At 39.1% G+C, this 20,469-nt stretch overlaps 1 long non-coding RNA gene across 5 annotated transcripts; it reads left to right on the top strand.

Annotated features, from left to right (window-relative positions):
* Positions 1 to 56: 56 nt before the first annotated feature.
* Positions 57 to 19,434, top strand: LOC137186455 (uncharacterized). Of its 5 annotated transcripts, XR_010929013.1 has the most exons (5): positions 57 to 382; positions 1,537 to 1,633; positions 17,252 to 17,326; positions 18,987 to 19,079; positions 19,183 to 19,434. It is a non-coding gene; the product is annotated as an uncharacterized lncRNA (long non-coding RNA). The 5 variants fall into 5 exon arrangements; XR_010929014.1 differs by lacking the exon at positions 18,987 to 19,079 and having other exon boundaries at positions 101 to 382; XR_010929012.1 differs by lacking the exons at positions 18,987 to 19,079; positions 19,183 to 19,434 and having other exon boundaries at positions 101 to 197; positions 291 to 382; positions 17,252 to 18,040.
* Positions 19,435 to 20,469: the final 1,035 nt, after the last annotated feature.

Below are 20,469 nucleotides of genomic sequence, written 5' to 3'. Positions count from 1 at the left end.
TGAGAGTGGGAGATGGTCATGTGATCCGAGCCGGACAGCCAATTGGAGGAGAGCTATGACGTAGATAGACGAGTTACAATAGCGCAGTTCTTCGTCTTCGCCACCAGAGGGCGCCGCACACCCACGGCTGTGACAAAGCATGCGCTGTCTGCATCCAAGACACACACATCCACGTACCCAGATCACCTAATGTGCAAGTGAAATGCGAAAAGTAGAATAGACTCGATGTTTAATAATAATAAAAAAATCCTCTATGCATGACGACGGTTTTTTTTGTCGGATTAGCCCAGGTGACGTCCAAAGGGTCAGGATCTTCTTGCCTGACCTCTGACCTGACTTCCTGGAAGGAGATCACCTGCTGCTCCTCCTAGTTGTGGGACAGGTAAGAAGAGCAAAGACAGTGCTAAACTTTAAATCCGTCCTCTTAAATAGAAGTATGAAATAACATGCATGGATGCATAAACTGCAGAAAAACTCTTAAGAAAGATTAATATTGACAAGATGCTCCTGCAAACACTTGCAGGCAGTAGTACCTTGTCATGAAAATGTTTTCCCCCCATAAAATTAAGGGTTTGAACTTAGCTATAAAAAAGAAACTATTATTATCTCATATTATTAGGCCTCTTTTCCTGCATGTTTTTATATAACTCTAAAGAATCATTTACAGATTATCTCCTATCCAACCTTTATCCGTCTAGCTGAGCTATTATATCAACACAACATTTGATTGAGGTTGATGACTAATGCATCTGCCCATCCTATCAAATATTTTTGCAGGTAACCACATTGACTATTATTGACATTAAGGCTTGAAGTTGGATATACTTCTACATCTTTGCGATGCCCTTTTGTAAATTGTTCTAACCTTAGTATATATGTGCCTCTCATGTATTAACATAACATTGGAGTCACAGAGTTAAGCATCTATTTTCCTGTTTGCCTGAGATGAATGAACTAAAACTGGAGCCAGAAATGAAAATCTCTCCTTGCTCAATTTGTATGACATGAACTAAAATGTAAATATTTTATTATCAAGTGTAGTTGTCTATATTAATGTAACTTTCCTTTATATTATATTTTCATACTGAATAACACTGTCATATTTGTTGTATCGTGTATCATGTATGCAAAACAAGCAAGGAAATATATAATTTCTCACTACCTGGATTGGGAAATAGATATAAATAAGTGTTACTATGTCACCGGGCATTTATCTCTCAGTGAAAATGGTGATATTTTCATGAAATTTATTAATATTTGGCCATAAGGTACTTTGTGAATATAAATTAATAAGAAGGCCATACAAATTGCATGAACCCAGACAACTGTGTGCTGCTTGAATAGTTAAATTGTTCTCAGCAGTTTCTCAAAGCCCCACATGGCAACCTCGTGCAGGTTGTTCTTCATATCTGCAACCCCTCGTTGCTACGTCCGTCATAGCTCATGTGATGTCCCAATACATTACAGGCCAGTTATAAACTTGTTTCTTTAAACATACAGTGTCCACTATACATACTTTTTATTCTCTCTTCTTAGCTTCTGTTAAGCCTCGTTCGACTGCAGCCAGCTGAGATGACGAGAGATTCAGACAACTTTCTTCAGATATGGTGTTTGCACAGCTAGAGGTGAAGAGGTGAGAAATACAAATCCATAAAAGCACCTGCATTTCAGTATTTGTTTTTCCAGATGAAACTGGTATCGCTGGGCAGGATGGCATGTGCATTTCCTTAAATGTCGGGCTGTACTGACCCACTTAATGTTATTTCTACTCATGTAACACTAAATCTCAGGATGCACATCAGTGTGTTGCCCTCTCGCTGCAGGTAACTGAATGAGTGTAGTATTTTGGAGGAAGCTGAGTTTATTATGTTGTTTAAATGGTGTTTTGAGTGTCTGTCATGCTGGATGACGTGAGGATGGATTTCTCTTCAGCACACTAGTGATATGTGGCTCTTTGCTTCTGGTTGGCAGACTAGATGTTGCTGTGCTGACGGTCTTTTTGTTCAGCGTGGATGCAGTTTGGTCAAAAAATAGATGCCTAATCTATTATATGTTATACTAAAATGCACAACCAAACACAATTCATCATTATTACTCCACTTTTTTAATGTAACTGAGTATTTTTGTGTATTTGGTATATTTTTGGAGTATTTATTTTACTTGAAGCTGGACATCTGTAACCATCAGTTAGTAAAGACAAGAGGAGTCATCTGGCTTTATGTTATGTTTACAGTATATTTTCTAATTTAAATATTTCCACCTAAAACTATCTAGTTTGAACTCTGTCCGCTCAGCCTTTTAAGTGTCACAAAATCTCTCTTTTTTTTAAAAAAAAGTAGGTGTTGAAGCTAATATTTAACTTCAATTATCAATGAAGTAACAGCATTTCCTTTGTGTGTGTGTGTGTGTGTGTGACACTCGAACACTCCACAATTGCAACACGACTTCCACAACTGGAAGCCAATAATCAATTAAAAAGGTGGAACAATAACAAATGCTACAACAAAACAACAGCTGGTTGTGTACAATTACTATCTCTGTGCTGAGTATGCATATTTGACAGTAAGTACAGGCATTTTCCATTTATCCACATTTACTGTGACATATAAAGAGAGAACAATGACAAGAGATATGTTGTTAAAAACATAATGTAAAGGTCTGCTGCTGCCTGTACATCTAATTCACACCCCAAAAAATACAAATATAGCAATTCAGCTCCACTGGAAACCTCCTTTTATCATGAGTTTGAGAGTGTCAACTTGGCCTCAGTTCATTAACTGTAACTGTAACAGAAGCAACAGTTGGGATGGTTGTATTTCAACAGTGGGCGCCATAGTGCAAGTATAGATTTAGGTGTTTCTGAGCTCTTTAGACCATGAGTGATGGTTGGATATGGAGACAGCGGACAGGATAATAGAAAGGGAGAAGAGTAGACAGTGCGTTTTATTTCCACCAACAGCTCAACATACAGAATGACTGAGAATATCAGTTAAAAAACAGTGGAATGTGCCTTTATAAAAGGTGTGGCGAACGCTCATTTTTCCTTTTGTTAGTGGTGAAACCTGCCATTTGATAAGAAAGAAAGTGCCAGACTGAAAGAATTTCAAGATTATCACACATATACAATGTACACACACACACACACACACACTTTTCTCTCACCTATATGGTGATGTTATTGTTTTTTAAATTTTTAGAGCAATATAAACATTTGCACCACAATACAGTATAATTATTGATTAGGATATTTGTAAGTGTGTTTATTCCCACTTTTAGGTGTGTGTCATGGGTGTACGTACGTTTGAGTAACCATGGAAACTTGCCCAGAATATCCCAGACAGTTTTTTTTTTTTTTTTTTTTACAACAACATGGTGAGGTTATAAAAGGCTGACGTGCTTTACTTCCGTGCAATAGATCCTTTCTGCCCTACCCTGCCTGCAGATGCTTCTCTGCTCTTAAGTACAAACATAATGGATACATTCTCAATTTTTGCTCATCAATTATTGTTGTATAGTATTGTTGAAGACATTAGTAGTCCAATTTGAATGTTGTTGCTTATGCTTACCATTTAGTTTCAATTGAATGCTTACACAAACGATGTATAAATGGTGAAAATCCAATAGAATCTGGCGAAAATGACACTGATTAGGAGTTAGATTTCTTTTTATGCTACAAACAGAGCAACAGTCTTGCATTTTATTAAAAAAAAAGTCATCTACACACATGAATCCTGTTGTTACTGCTTCGTTTAGAGGAAGACAATGCCAAACTACAGTAAGAATTTCGTTTGTAATTTATTGCTTTCTAAGTTGAGTAATGATGTAAAAATGAGCCATTCTGAAACTTGCACCATCACGACTGAAATGTAATTATGTGTCTGAAGTGTATCATAAAATCCTCCGCCTGCAGGCAGCTAACAACGCCGTAACAACGCTTTCGTTTTTCTTTTTTCTTTTTTTATCAACTTCCCGAATCGAGAGCATGCTGATAGCGGGTTAACGTACTACTGTAGCTTTTAACTTCGCTCTTGGAAGCCCATTTTCCCAGAGTAGGTGTGTTTGTGTCCCTGTGATGTTGCGTCAGGACTGAATCCGGTGAGCAGCCACCTGAACTTAACTGTGCCTCTGCTTTTCATTACTGGCAACACTTCCTGTTTTTTTCTCGATGCAGCTCTGTTTAAAGAGGCTTGAGCTAAATGACTCTCCCCTTTGGATTCTGGGTAACTGATACTCCAACGACATTCTTGCAGTTATCTTCAGGTGCTTAGATTGTTTTTGCATTTCAGTTTGTAGTGCAAAAGTCTCCTCTTCACTACTGTGTCATAATGTGGCTGTCTGAGTGTGATCTCGGGACCACCAGGTGCGCTTGAGGGGAGCTCCGGTTGTGCATTTAATCCACTACATATCTATCATTTAATGCATTTACAATAATAACTGTTCTTCGCATGACTGGGATAAAAGCTTATCAATCTTATGTAATTGGGTCCAAGTCCAAATGTGTTTCTGTGTATATGACATCAAAATGCTCAGGAACTACTGCTACAAAGAACCCCCAGACTACACGAGTACAGTGCTTCCAGATAATCCACTAATCTCATTTAGCAAATGAAACCAAATCACAACAAATGATTCTATACAAGACTTGTTTACACCTGTTGGAAAAATGTGTGAGATTATGCAAATAACTAACGCGCTTTTTTTTCTCCTTTTTTTTTTCTATCATCTACGCAGTGAAGCGTCTCTCTCTCAGAGATTAGTTGAAATTGGATACGCTGCTTGTGGCTTCACAGGCCATAAAAAACCACTGACGTCACGCTGACGCCTGGCTGATAATGGCTGGTGATCATATTGGTGGCGTAACCACCATGTGCTCTGACTGTAACATCAAAAAAAAAAAAAACCAAATGGAGCTAAGTGTGGAGATTTATATATTACATTTCTGTGATATTTCTGTCTTTCTTTCTTTTACATTTATTTAAGTATTTACTGAAAATCAACTCATGAGATGCAGAAAGTTTTGACTTTTTTGTCCACGTACTGCTCTGATATAAATACAGTAACTCCAGAGTGGTGATTTAAATTAAAGCTGCTCTTGTGAACAAGCTTAAACCAAAACAGTTTTTCAAGACCCCTGAAAAACTAACATTAATCGAATAGTTGACTGACATAAAACTTAACGACAATAATATCTGTAATCTAACTGTTAATGTCATTTTGCAAAGAAAGCTGCCAAACATTAGCAGGTTGCAGCTCCTCAAACATAAGGATTAGTTGCAGTGAAAATTCAAGTTTGTCGGTCAAAACAAGCAATTCGAAGACGTCATGCGGCTTGTGTGCTAGAAACTTGTGATGTGCATTTTTTTTTTCCGCAATTCTATAGACTAAACAAGTAATCTAGTAATAGTTAAAATAATTGACAGATTATCAAATCTCTCTCAATAACTGAAGGACTCTTGAATTTGTCTAATGAGCACTAAATAAAGAGTTATAATACTTGCCTGCAAAACAAATAATTCCCCTGGATTCAGCTTTAGTTATATGTATGTCTCATTTTCTGATCCTGGCTCAATGAAAAATGTATTTTTATCTGATAGAAAGGACTAAATATCCGCTGCAGGAAAAGACTAGAATTAGAATAAGTGGTGCTGACTAAACTAATAGTGTATTTCTTAACACTGCAAAAAGAGTCACAGGTTCACACCCACAGGTTAGTACCTGATATACTGACTCACATCTTCCTGTTCTATACCACGCTTCATTACTCATTCATTATTGATCTGTTTTTTTCTGGAATATTATCTCTCTCTCTATCACTCTCTCTTTCTCTCTCTCTCTCTCTCACACACACACACACACATGCACGCACACACATGCACACATCTTCCAGGATCCTAGGAAAGCCAGTCATCTGTGCAGTTAAAGGATGTAGAGAAGGAAGTGGAACGGCCTCCTATAAATCAGTTGCCACCCAACTGACTGAGTGACGGGCCAATTGAGAAGTTACTCAACAAGTCACGGCGGGAGAGGCGGGTCTTTAACTTCAACCCCGAAACTCAGTTTTAACCCTTAAACAGCACTTTTGAGGTGTACAGTAGACCAGACAAATGTCTGAACTGTTGTCACTCTCACGGTCTAACTAACGCTAACGCTGAGGTACAAGAACTCACACAAACACACACTACACCTGGGCCACACCTAGCTCTGTCAGTGCAGTGTGCCACAACAAAGCATTCCTTCAAGTGAGAGTTGCTCAACTCCTGATGCATGATAACATTTAATAAACAGAATGAAAACTATACATTCCAGTGCTCTGTCGTTATGAATATGCGTTGCCATGTCAACAAATATTACTCCCCCTAAAGATAAGACTTTGCATCTACTTCAGTCTGATGCAAGTTCAACCTTGAAATAAATGCAATATAATATAATTTTTCCTCTCTCCAGTACTGATTCTTGCATATTGTCTGGTTGCTTTGTACCTACACTTTGTACCTGGTGACATGACACTTAAGTTGATAAATTAGAGGTTAAATAAAATGGCAAGAAATTGATTTTGACAGTAAGCCAGTTAGCCCTGTTCACCCTCCACCCACGTCTGTCTGAGCTGGACTCAGTGACCAGGGGCGGGGGAGTGGTGGGAGGTATGTGGGTGACAATGGTGAGGCAGGAGAGGGGAGGGGGTGGGGAGGCAGGGGGGTGGGATGAGCAGGGCAAAAGAACAGACTGTTCAGCCGCAGTTGAAGGCTGATAGATAGCCTAGATACTGGGCTGGGGGTCAAAGACTGTCGTGTAATAAGGGGCAGTTATACTCTTAATGATGGTATTGTGTTGTTGAAATCACTTCCCTCTGTCTAGTTTTGGACAATTTGTGCGACTTGTCATGGAAAACGTCTGCAGAATAACATAACTGTCAGCAGGTTGTGGATTTTGAGGGTTAGGGTGACATTAAGGGAGGATGAGAGTAGTGTGAATGTGAAGAGAAGTGAATTTTTGGGTCTTTTATTCCTGTAACTTTGGGTGCTTGGGTGTCTTTTGCAGTTTGTTTATGAGCCACAATCATCCAATGACAGTGCAGACTTCTGCTAGAACTGGTTAACACCAGGCACTGACCCTGTGTGTGTGTGTGTGTATGTGTGTGTGTGTGTGTGTGTGTGTGTGTGGTTGTGTGTGAGAGAGAGAGACAGCTCAGACCAACTGAACAAAAACACCCAATTGTTTCTCTTATTTGACTCTAGACTCTCTCCTTTCCCCCCCTCGCTGTCTCTTCACATTCCCAGAGGAGGGAGTGACTCACTTTGAATTCAGCTCAACCTTAACACACCTTAAGGACATCACTTTTCAATTACGGGAAACCGGCAAAAGCAAAAACAGTCGTCGTCGTATTTAGGCAACCGCGAGTTCAGCTGCTGTCAATCACTTTGCTAGTGAAGCTAATAACTTCAGCTAAATGTTAACTGAAACACTCAAAGCTTCATTTGTGATTCACTTTGGTTTCAACCGATCTCATGTGATGAATTTTTATGGTCAGAATTGAATACTTTTCAACTTGGGTGCACTTGAGTGTTTTTCCAAAAATGTGAAGGTGCACCAGGCTGATAAAAACCAAACGGGACAGCACACAAAAACTCTTCCAACCAAGTAAAAAAACCCACTAATAAAACGTGCCTCTTATTGTCAAAAGCACGTCCTGTTTGATTGGGCCCTCAGAGGTTAGTAAAGTTACTGGCAAGGCAGTCAGGCAATGCTGGAAATAGTTTCTTTTTCAGGATTCTTCTAAAAGTTGGTAGTGAGTAAGATGAAAAGATCAGTTAGGAGTTAGTTGGGTAAGTTATAAGATGCTTCGGGTAATGAATTAGTGGATGCAGCAGTTAGGAGGTGGAGAGGAGCGGTAAAGTTGAAGCAGGCAGCGAGGAAATGTTGGGTTTGATATTAGAAAAGATATAGAAAGTCACTGTTTACCTTTGTTAATGTGAGTGTGAATGTCTGATGTGAATACCGATGTGGTTAAATTAGAAAATGTGAAAAATCAAATCATTTGATATGAGAATAAAAAACAACTGGACCAACTGATGTAAAACACAGTGCTGCTTTTGATATTCAAATTCAGTTGTGGTTGCCTCGAATATCTTCAACTGACACCGGATGTTTAATCATCATAATCCCTTTTCAGAACGTTCACATTTTCATTCATATTCCAACTCGGTCTGTTAACAAGAAAGAAGAAATCTCACGGCAGAAACGACTTAAAGCATGTACAGGAAGGATGTAAGTGTTCATCTCTTGTTTTGAAATTTCAGAGTGGACAGTAAACTTTTATGGTACAATCTAAAAATACCAGTGCGGATGCAATAATTGTAGCTTCTATCCACATTAGTGTGGACGTGGTCTGAGTGTTCAAGTGGACTTTGGGGGCTAAGTGATGTGTGTGTGTGTGTGTGTGTGTGTGTGTGTGTGTGTGTTAGCAGGCTACGTGGGTAGAACAGGTCAGATAGAGCAGGTAACTCATTACCCAGTGCGGTCGAACCAGGTCTGTGGGTGGGAAGAGGAGGGGAGACGAACAGGGGAGGTGGTGCATCCAGTGGTATATCTTTATATCCTCATTAGTTTAACCCTTAAAGCTTTCGACCCTAAACTTTACACCCTGACCATGAATGCGAAGGATTTCCTCTTCATTGTTGTGTTTAAAGCGTGCTTTTGTTCAGTTAAGACACAAGAAAAACAGACTCTGGGAGCCAAGCTCTTTAAGAAGGTGAAGATTCTGCGGTTTGGACAAACAAGATTTGGCCACTGAGGGTTTCAAATAACAACCTGTAGAGATGGATTGAAATGAAATGAGGAATTTCTTTAAAATGTCATCTAGTAACCTTATTGAGATATCCCATGTCAGAGATGAAAACCAAAGACATGTAAGGATCTGATGTGTTTTAAAAAAGAAATATTGCATTGTGAACAGTGCTTGACTGCCAACACACGTGTTTGTAATGACAGACTCACTGGTGTTTGCGTCAGAGTTAAAGGAAACAGTGTCAGATACGTCATACAATCAACTACGCAGGCAAACTGCTTCTTAACTCTTTTAACTGCATGAATAACGTTGATCTCACATCAGTCTCCCTCCTGTCCCGGGCTGTCTAGAATGAGGAAGTGAAGCTAAAGTGCTGAGGTTAAAGGTGACATCGGCTGTCATGGCAACCTCTTTTAGGTCAGTATCAGGGGTCTTATCAGTGCTCTCTAAACTTCTCTGCCAGACAGCGCTGGGATCAAAACGAGTCACCTTCACATTCCAGTTCACTCGATCCGAGGAGTCAAAATAATCAATAGCAATTATTATATTGCAGTAAAGAAGATTGGTTTACTGATTAAAGTTGTTCATTATAGAGGCTTAAAAAAGTGAATGATGATGATCACATTTATGTGTTCAGCTCTTGTTTCCAAGGTGAACAGATTTCAGCAGCTGAGCTCTGATTGGTCTGTGTGTTACATCACTTACGGTATTTCAGCAGGAGGAGTTTCCCACTCTGAAATCAATAAACCACAGCTGTACCACTGCTGCCACTACTGCAGTTACTGCTACTTCTAATGATAGTATTTATACTGCAATTACAAGTACTGCTAGAGCACTACTACTGCTATTAGTCATAGTAATAATATTCCTACTTCTGATACAAATTGGACTATTACCACTGCTATTATTACTGCCACTAATGCTACTTTTACTACTTTTTGTACCACTGGTACTCCTACTACTGCTTTAACTACTGATAATACAACCTCTACTATCACTAGTGTTAGTGGTAGAGGAAGTATCTGATATTTTATAGTAGTTCTACATTGAAATGTTGAGTAGAAGTACAGCAAAATGTACTAAATATGGAAAGTTAAAGTCACTCATAATGATGTTAAATTATTGATGCATTAGGCTGCGAAGACATCATGTGTTTCCCAGGAACTTAATCTTCAAGAGTAAATATTTGATTAAAGAAGGAAATACAACAAAATAACTGAACTCAAAAAGGAAATGACTCAAAGTTGCACACATGCATTTATTTATTCTCCTCCGCTACTGATGATACTACTATCATTCATGCTACTGCTGATAATGATATTAATGACCCTGTCATTACTGCTACTGTTATTACTATTATGAGTACTACTGACTATACCAGTACCAATAGTATTTTATTGCCCCTAGCACCGCCACTCCCACTGTGTGACTAATAAAAAGCTGGTTCTGCTCTTACAGTCATTTCTTTCTAGTGCCTCTTCACTGTATGTACACTACAGATACTGCTCATTATGAACGCTGGTGTTTGTGATTGTGGAGAGTTTGGCTTCGTGTAGTCTTGTCTCTGTTGTGTGTTGAAGTACACTGGCATCAGCTCAGACGCCGGTTCTCGTAATCGGGCAGCCGATGACACCGGCGGATTGTTGTAACGCCACGTTCTTGCTCATTTCCCTTTTCTTTCTTCTCGTTTCCTTCCTTCAGTTCATTGACACAACTATTAAAAATAAACAATATTACTAATTTAAGTGTAGACGACAAAGCTCAAGTCTCTCTCTCTCTGTCTTTTGCTGCCACCACCCCCTTAAAACTCATTCTGCCTTCCCCTCTTATCAGTGTGCCTCCCGGCCAACCCCCACCCACCCCACCTGTAGCGCCAGGCCACATCGCCACTGTTACTCATTAACCAGGACTTCCTTTTATCCAGCCCAGACAACCCCTAGGTCACTGCCCGACCCACAGCTCTCAGTTTCAGATGCAGATCTCTCACTGTACCGCTGATATTGGACCTAAAGATGTGATCAGAAACAAAAATACAGAACAAGGGGAAGAGTTATATCCCTTTTACAAATGTATGAAAGTTGTATTTTTTTTAAAACACTCTGTCGTTGCTGTAATCTGCTCCCTTTCCTGCTGATTAATACTGATCCACGCTGAGAGTTGTAGTTCTTGTTTTCTCCACATCACAGCCAGCAGCACAGGACTGATGGATCTGACTAATGGATTAGTGGTGTGTTGATGACTCACTACAGTCACTCGGTTTGTTTAAATATTTTTTCATGGGAGCTGAGAAGAGAAATGCGGAGCCATAACGGGGTTTAACAGGATTAAAATTTGGATTACGGTCTAGAAGTGATTGAGACAGATAGAAAGAGGAGAGAAAACAAGCAAAAAAGCACAAAGACACAATAGAATCACAGTGTTTGATACACTTTCACTGGCTTCTGAATAATGTGTATAGCCTCATGCTGTGAACTTCAGAAGGATTTTCCATAAAGCTCAAATGATCCCACAATGTGAAATGAAAAAGAAGTGTAACGACTGATAACTAACCTCCATTGTGCAGACAGATTACTGCCAGGTGAAAGTGGTGACTCACACAGGTAGTGTCTGAAATAGTTTGTTGACTTTGTTATCTGAGATATTATGGCATATATAGAGTCCCCTACATGTTGTGTAGTAAACATAGACTTTATATAAAGATGGATGTAATGAGGTGTGAGCCGGTTTGAAGCCCAGAGTCGCAGCTTATGATCGGCGCCATCTTTTTGGTTTGGAGCCAGGACCTTCCAAATACGGAGGGCTGAGTTGTTGCCTTTCACGCTCTGGAAACACTGAGCTGTGCACACTTGGTTAACACACAGCAAACATCAAAACTGTTAAGTCTTCAAATCTTATTAACAAAACAATAATTTCCAAAATGATCACCAGCACACTTATTAGAGGGCCTGAATTTAGAGATTGAGACCTAATGACTCGTTGCAAAAAAACGATTTTTCTTAGTATTTCTAGAGAGAAGTTGATGCTCTTTGAATGGGAGTCAGTTGGAGCATGTAGCGGCCGTCTTCGGCGCTTAAGGTACTTCCGTGTAGGCTTTAGCCTCAAGCAGTGGTAGTTGCCGCTTGGTGGTAAATATTGAATTAGCGAATGATTGCGGACACAGAAGAAAACAACAAGTAGTTAACAAGCTATCAACTAATCTAACAAAGAAACAGATTGTTCATTTCAATTGACTTCCAAATACTTGCACTGCTTTTATTATTAGCAAGTGCAAGAACCCTATAACAAGGGGTTGCTAGCTAACAAGTTGATGTAATAAAACCTGAGATATATCACTGGTAAGATGCTCAAATATAGAAGAAAAACACCATCAGCAGTTCTCCGCCGACCTCCGCTGTGGCCGACAGAGGATGCATTATGTCACATGAAAGCCTAACAACTACATATAGACTTGTAGGTAGTTAGGTGTGCAGTGGTGTGCAACATGCTGTGAACAGATGCCACTGTAGATAAAGACCCTCCCTCCATTACTGCCTGTCAGGCCGACTGTCGACTGAACTCTGTTTGATGTTAATGAGGATTCGCTTGACTCGGTCAGGTTCTGCCTGATGTTCAAAGCTCTGTCTCCGCGACATTGTTCCTCTTCATTTTGAGAATATTGTATGTAGATATGCAGGCAGGTCATTTGTTTAATAGTTTGAATAAGGAAGGACAAGTAGTGTTATTTGTTTCTTCAGCATATTTTGCTGCAATAGCCAGAATGGAAGCAGACACAGATCTCATGCCTCCACTTGATAAGATTTAGTTTCTGCTCAATGCCCAGACGATAAAGAATTATGTTAAAATAAAGAACCAGGGCGAGGGCAGGAGGCAGGGCTGACCAATCATTAATGCAGCAGGTATGCCCCATGTTGTTATCAGCTGGCAGGGAGCCAAGCCCCAAGCCGAAAAACAAAAAAAAAAAAAAAAAGAGGCTTATCAGTCGAGGTCGGCCCTGCTCCTGACTGCCCAGGCCTTGAGACCTCAGAGTGAACCAGGGAGACCTGACATGGGTTTGAACTACTGAAGTTAAAGGGACACGCTGCGGCACCACAGCCGTGACTTTAAGATTTAAGAGTGGATGAGACGGACACATTTAGCTACAGCTCTGTCACAATAATCACTTTATATCAGCATACAGTAACATTTGGTGTTATTGGAAAAATGGCAATATCATTTCTGGAAAATATTAAAACATTTTTAATGTGCACATGGATCTAAAGCTGCACCAAAAGTCTGTTTTTTCTTGGCCTGTTACACAACTTCCTACCAAATTTCACTGAAATCTGTGAGCAGGTTTTTGAGATATCCTGCTAAGTAACAATCAAACAGCCAGGAAACAAAACCTCTTTGACAAAGTTCATGTGTCATTTTTTGTTTCTTAATTTTTTGTACATAACCATAGCTCAGTATCAACATTTCATTTCAAGTATGCCAGTTGAATTAATGCTCCGTCCTACATGTAGTACAAATCCTGACAGAAATTCTTGTCCCGTGTACGGTCTACTGTCTGCATGAAAGCATAGAACTGTGGGAGTTAACCAGTCAGTGATCTCCTCATGGTTTATTTTTCAATGATCAATGACATCCTGACAATTTGAAATTTTAGAAATACAAAGAAGATAAACACCCGTTTAGAAAGTATTCCCTGTGTAGCCAAAGCCTGACAGATCTTATTCCTCTGTGTCGAGGAGCTCTATTGTTCAAAAATGATTGAGAACACATCAGTTGCACTGGTTGACATGTTCCTTCGATACCATGAACACACACACTGTAGTTTATTTGGACTCAGTCCCACTTACTATATACTACAGCGCCAAGTGTGTATCAGTCCTTCGCTGAAAATAGCCCCCACCAAAGGTACTATTTCTTCTTGTTTTAGTTAGGTTTTCTAAAAACTACAGTGCCCAGCTGTTTCATGACCTTTTCAAAATAAAACTATATATTTGTGAGCTGTTTTGAAAGATTTACATCCTCAGTAGGACCCAATGGGTTTGAGGTTGAGAGCCACAGACAGGGTAGGCAGTCAGAAAGTATTGAGAGATGGACTAACACATTGCTGGTTTTGGTCTTTTCATGGGATTTATGAATGTGTGTATATATATGTGTGTATTTATGTGTGAGAGAGTGTGTAATACTGGTGTCTTTTGTTGTGTTTTTGTCCCAATCTCATTTTTTTGACATGATCTTTGTCACTCATACACACAGACACACACACACACTCTCACATACACACTCCGAGCCCTCTCTTCTCATGATCAAACAAGGGTGGGGTTGGGGCAGGGTCACTCTGAGGCTTCCAACTGATCCCATCAAAACCCATCAACTGTGGTCGGTGTGTGTGTGAGTTTGTGTGTGTTTGCACAGTAGTAAAAACCTGAAAGAGCCCCCTCCTCCTCCACCTCCTCCATAAAACCCTCCCACTTTACCCAGAACCTCCCAGGACACCCAGGTGTGACGGGACTGACAGACAGACACACACACACACACACACACACATAGACATGATTTAAGATAATAAGATACCTCACACATCACTTTCTCATCAAGCATTTTGTGTATTTATATCCGCAGACAAATCTGAAGCTGTATTCCACTCTGTGTGTCTCACTGTGTGTGTGTGTGTGTGTGTGTGTGTGTGTGTGTGTGTGTGTGTGGGCTGAGACCCCCGTCCCCTGCACTGACAGATAGAGCCGGTGCTATTAGCTCAGTGCCAGGTGAGTCTGTGAGTAAACAGAGCAGACAATAGATCCAGCCCATCTCCTCCTGTCAGCCTGACTCTGCCAAAGCCAGCCATTGTTCTACACAGCCTGTATGTGTGTGTGTGTGTGTGTGTGTGTGTGTGTGTGTGTGTGTGATCTAACTGAGAATATACCCCACTGTATACAGATACGCACACACACACACACACACGCATGAACGCACAATACATGCAATGACTCACATGCAGACGAGTGTGCCGTACATGTGTGTGTTTAGGTGCAGCTAGTTGAAGCAGTGCTTTTATTTTATTTCAAACATTCTCCAGTAGATTATACACTTGAGTGTTTTTTTCACACATGTTGGTCAAATGTAATATATCAGGATGAAGCCCTTGAGATGTACCTTCTCATTTTTGAGGGGATTGTCATTACACATTCACACAAATCAGAATTTAAGAGTCCCCCTTTTATCAAAGAACATTCATCATATAGGTGTTTTTATACCATGGTTATAAAAAACAGCCGTATACTTTAAATTATTATGATAAATTTTATTATAAAAGTTTTATTATAAGCACAGCTTCTTTTTACATTTACTGTTACTCACCAAAACACATTGTGTGTGTCCTTGGGGTCTAACAAACATGCTAAATGCATTTTCTTCCCCGTAAAACATTTGCAAAGCTTTTTTTTTTTTTGTGATTCAAACTTTTATCAAAAGTGATTTTTCTTAAAAAGATAGAAACCTGCATCTTTTACATCAATTTTTACTTGCTAGCAGTTACTACTAAGACAAATAAAATGGGGACCCCTTTGCTCCATCGTGCTACTAGTGGTCAAAAAGTCCACACGGTACCTTTTAAGTGAGTTGGTGTTACGTAGTAAAAGGACGATAACAAATACGCCACTGATAATAAACATATTGAAGATGAATACTTAATTTAATGACATACCTCCAGAATATTCTCAGTTCATGTGATATGGAAAAAACATTTTCACATCATATGAATGATTTTTCTGTTTGCCTACAGAAGTATGAAGTTGTACATTTGTCAAATAACTAGAAATTAGACCTTTTATGGGTAAAGATTAGGAAAAATAAAACATTTTTTTGTAAAAGTGCACTCCCTGCAAGTTTAAAAAAAAAAAGGAAATGAGGGGATTTGGAGTTTGCCGCAAAATTAGGGGGTGTATCTTCTCTTTAATGTTATGGTATATTGAAAATAATGATAGTAATAGTAATAACCTTTATTTATATGGCACTTTTCAAAGCAAGGTTTGAAAGGTTTGAAGGTTTTGGTCATTGTGTCATATAAATACAACCTGTTTCTTAAATATTAATCAAATACTAGAAGCTCCTACTGATATAAACCAGTATAACCTTCTTGTGAGATCAGGTTCTTACGCTGGGCACTGTTAGAACTAGTGATATACTGGTGTTCATATCATCAAGTGGGATTTTTAGTGAGTGAATATGAGCCAAATAATAATAAAAAAAAACCTCAAACATCAGGCCACAGACATGTTGCATAGTGAATACAGGAGTATAACACACATCCTTACATAGTGCAATGACTCATTTGTTACTCAGAGGTTCACTTGCGAGGATTTAACAATGCTGGAACAACAGAGGAGAGAACATCTCTGACTGAGGTTAACATCCCTGCCCCTCCTTAGCTGTCCTCCTCCTCCTCCTCCCTACAGCCACCATATTGTGCAAACACACCATGTAAACAGCTGGGAAGAGCATGTGTGTGTGTGTGTGTGTCTCTCTCCTCATGCAATACATATGTATGTATGTGTGTGTGTGTGTTACAGATATATAGAGAAATAACTACAGGAAGAAAGAGCTTTAATAATAAAAGTAAGAAAGTACAACTTGAAGTAAGAAGGCCAGAAAGAAAAAAGATATCATGAGGATTAAAAGTCAGATAGTGAAGAGGAAACACAGAGGCCTTTGTCTCTCTTATCCTCTCCTCATAGGTGTCTCACACTTTAACCCCATGACTTTTTCACCTCTCAAACCCCCAATCAGTCCCCTCTCTCCTCCCTCCTCCTCCTTCTCTTCTTTCTCCACACCCTACGCCATTCACCCCTGGCCATCTCGGCATCCCTCCGCCCTGCGCTCCATCCCAGTGCAAACACTCCTCAGTGCTACGGGAACAAAGCACAGATGAATAATGGCAGTGAAATGTCACCGTTTCTTCATGGCTGCCGCCTCCTCCCCTCGCTCTCCGCCAGGGCCGAGCCCGAGGTTAACCATTAACCAGCCAGCGCAGCACCTGAACCTGGAATAATGAACAGAAACTGAGCGGGAGGGAGGGAAGGAAGAGAAAGAATATAACCGTAAACCAGAAAAAGATTCTCATATAAAAATATCTGGTTGTAATAGAGAAAAGTGTCCCATCCTGACTTACTAAGAGGCTACAGATTCAAACTGTTCACCCAAATTTACTTCTGCTGTCGGGTTTAGCAGCACAGTTTATAGCTGCACTCAAAGTAATAATATCTGAGTCACTAGTTTCTGATGTGATGTGAAATTTTTGCTTGAAAGATGTTATTTCTGATTGACCTTTGGCCTAAGATGGCAAAAAATCTGAAGCTGTGAGAGTTTCTGTTTGCTGTTTCTTGATTCATGTTATGAACAACTTCACAACGGTGTTTTAAAAGCTTAATTTCTATTTTTGTTGCTGTCCACTCACTGCCATGATGTCCTCGCTCTCCACAGGTGTCACCTGAACTCTGAGATCAGTCCAACAACGTGAATGGCGTTGTGTCATCAGCCAATGAGGTTTGAGGTTCAGTAAGTGGTACTTTTTTCTTTATTCTGGTCAGATCTTCTTATTTATTCTGATCTAGCTGTCTTTGTTTCTGCCAGGAACTAAGAAGAATATCCTCCTGTACTCAAAAAGGTTTCTATTTTTTACTTGATATGCAACTACAAAACATCAGGGGAACTAAAAAATAAGTAAAAGCTTTCATGAACTGGATGTAGTTCAATCACCAATGTGCTCCATTAACTGCAATACTTTTATTTATATGAAAATGTAATGTAATATACATTTAAATGTAATGTTTATATACTGATGGAGTTTGCTTCTTGTTTCTCTGGATTTAAAGAAACAGGGCCTCATTTCCCCAAAGCATCTTAAGTCTTAGATAACCATAAAATCCATCTTACAAACCTTCTGAAGCTTTAGAGGTTTTTGCCAAAAGCATCTTAGAAATGATCGTAGGTTAACGAATGACTCCTGCTCACCCGCGGGAGGCTGAGAACATCCTCAAGAAGCTCCACAACTTACAGGAGGAACCAACAACTACATGTTTTATTGAAGTTTTCATTGTTTTATCTCTACTAAAACCACTGATGTTCTTTGTGAAATGATATTTGGTGTAAAATGAGTGATGTTGATGTTTAAATGAGAAAGTAAATTTAAACCAACACACACAAAAATTAAATCAACAACTGATGCAGCAAGTTTGTGTCATCATCATCCTCCTCTCCTTCTTCTTCCCCCGGTGGCATAGTTTTAGATACTGTATCTTCTCTTTTATTTTTTTATTTATGGTGCGTTTGTTTTTCTCCCTCTTAAATACAGAGTAATTAGGTAAGTAAGTCTACTACAGCCTCGAGCAGCAGCTAAACGAATCAGAGTTGACTTTCTTAAACCAGCTTCCACCTTAAAACATGAATTATTAAAAAACAGCAAGCTGGAAACTGAAGACTGTTTACTGCACATTAACTTTAGTTTTCACACTGAACACTGTCCTGGCCGTTCATTTAGCATCCCAAAATCAAGATGTACAACTGCGGGTCTCTTTATTGGCTGTTTCATAGTTTAGATTTAAAACAGGATGTGATTAGATCGTCCCGTCGCCTGAAGATCAAGTTAAATGTGTGTAATTAAATATTTTTCTGCTTTTCTCAGTTGATCTTAAAATCAGCTTTTTGTTAACTGTAATCTTTAAAATCTGTTTTTTACTCCGTTGACTTTCGTTGTTCCATAGAAATAAGAAACAGTTAGATTGTCAGATTGCGATGGGAGTTAAAAAAAAAGTAGATCATTTACATATAATTTACATATTAAATACACTAAACACTGCTACTAATGTAATGTAACTAAAGCCTTTGAAATGTTCCTTTTTTGGTGTGTTTTTCTGTTCTGTTCTTATCTCTGAAGACTTTAATCTCCCTCCATCTTTACTCTCTTTACTCCGCTCTCACCGTCGGTCACACACACAAACACACACAGCCTCAACACGACGGCTCCTCTCATCATACAGCTTTAAAACTAATGATTACAACAATTATTACGCTCTCTTTCTTCCTTATTTCTCTCTTAGATGCAGACCTCTCCCTCCATCTTTTGCCTCTTGCTCTTGACTTTCCTCAGTATAAATACCTCGGTGTGTTCTCTCTCTCTCTCTCTCTCTCTCTCTCTCTCTCTCTCTTTGGCCTCTAGCTAACACTGGTACCTTTGTACGACTAACATGCCAGATGAGACTAAAATTAAATGCACTTTAATTGCCGCCTGTGCCCCCGGTATGTGTGAGAGGTGAGCAGGATTTACAGAGAGGAAATGATATTTTTAGGCCGCAATTTGGTGACGATGCCTTGATTATTTCTCTCTCTCTCTCTCTCTCTCTCTCATTAAACAGTAACGAGACGACATTTCAACTAATCAAATCTCCCGAGGGCTTTAGGAAGGAGCCGCAGTACGTCTGTGTGTATGAAATCATGAAATTAGAGGTAGTTATGTACTTACTGCAGACTCAACCAGAGCATGAACTGTTGCTTGTTTTAATCAAACGTTCACAGGAGAGTTTATAATTAGTTGATCATAAAATTGGCAGCTGTACGAGGTATCATCAGCCTTTCACTTCTTATTCATGCTGTTTATAAAGACACTGAAGGCTCCGGGGCCTGTTTGTGTTCAGTGAACATGTTATCTGTGTTAATTCATGACAAAATATTTCTGATTTCTTCACCACAATACCAGTGATCACTGTAATAATGTAGTTTAATAGTTTACAATCAGATAATTAGCAATTCTATTATGTTGAGTCATAGCAGTCGTGCACACACACTTCAATGAAAAGCTTTAGGCCAATGTTTAAATCTAATTGCTACTGATAATATTTGCTGAAACCTTTTATCTTAATAATTCAAGTTTTTATACGCCAGATAAACCTGTAGGTTACTTTTCCCTTAAGAAATAACTTCAGAGAGCTGCTGAACTGGAGGGCTGAAATTTAGAGATTAACAGAAAAGTTTTGGAGTTGTTTTGTAATGTTGGCAGCGTCTGTCTGCTGTTCAGACTGAAATATCTCAACAACTATCGGATGAATTGGTGGTACTAAGAGATACATGGGGTGGTGGTGGCTCATCATTGACCTGAGTAGACAGATCTCTGTCTTTAGAAGTCCCTGGTTGATCCTTTGCTGCTCATAATGTGATCAACACATAAGAATTTAATGGAGATTCATGAAAGTAAAATCTATTTCATGGAGCAGACGCTGGCGGTTTTTACTTTTAGTTTTCCAAATTGGAAATCTCATCATCTGTTGAAACTGGACTAAATTTAGCTTTTTTAGTTTTTTAGATTATAACCTTTATTTTAATGGAATATGATAACTATCTTCCCAACATATAAATGTGAACAGATGATTTGTCTAAAGTGTTTTACATATATCACAGTGTTATATGTTGGTTTAACCACAATAACGGCAGCTTGTCTACTTCTGTCTACAACTCAGATTCATCTATAAGAGTCGGGACCATCACTGAGGGATAAAAGATATGGGTCATGAGAAAAAAACATATTTCTGCTCCACCAAAATATGTTTATTTTTTCAGACTTAACTCTAATGTTTCATTTTTTTTCTCTTGTGAATTACTTAGTCATTTTTTTTTTTTTATCTCTTCAAGCCTCTAGAAATTATCCA

The sequence above is a fragment of the Thunnus thynnus genome, chromosome 7, assembly GCF_963924715.1.
Source record: "Thunnus thynnus chromosome 7, fThuThy2.1, whole genome shotgun sequence".
Taxonomy (NCBI): Eukaryota; Metazoa; Chordata; class Actinopteri; order Scombriformes; family Scombridae; genus Thunnus; species Thunnus thynnus.
Note: the sequence above shows the minus strand (reverse complement) of the source record. Positions and strands in the feature narration are given on the sequence as shown.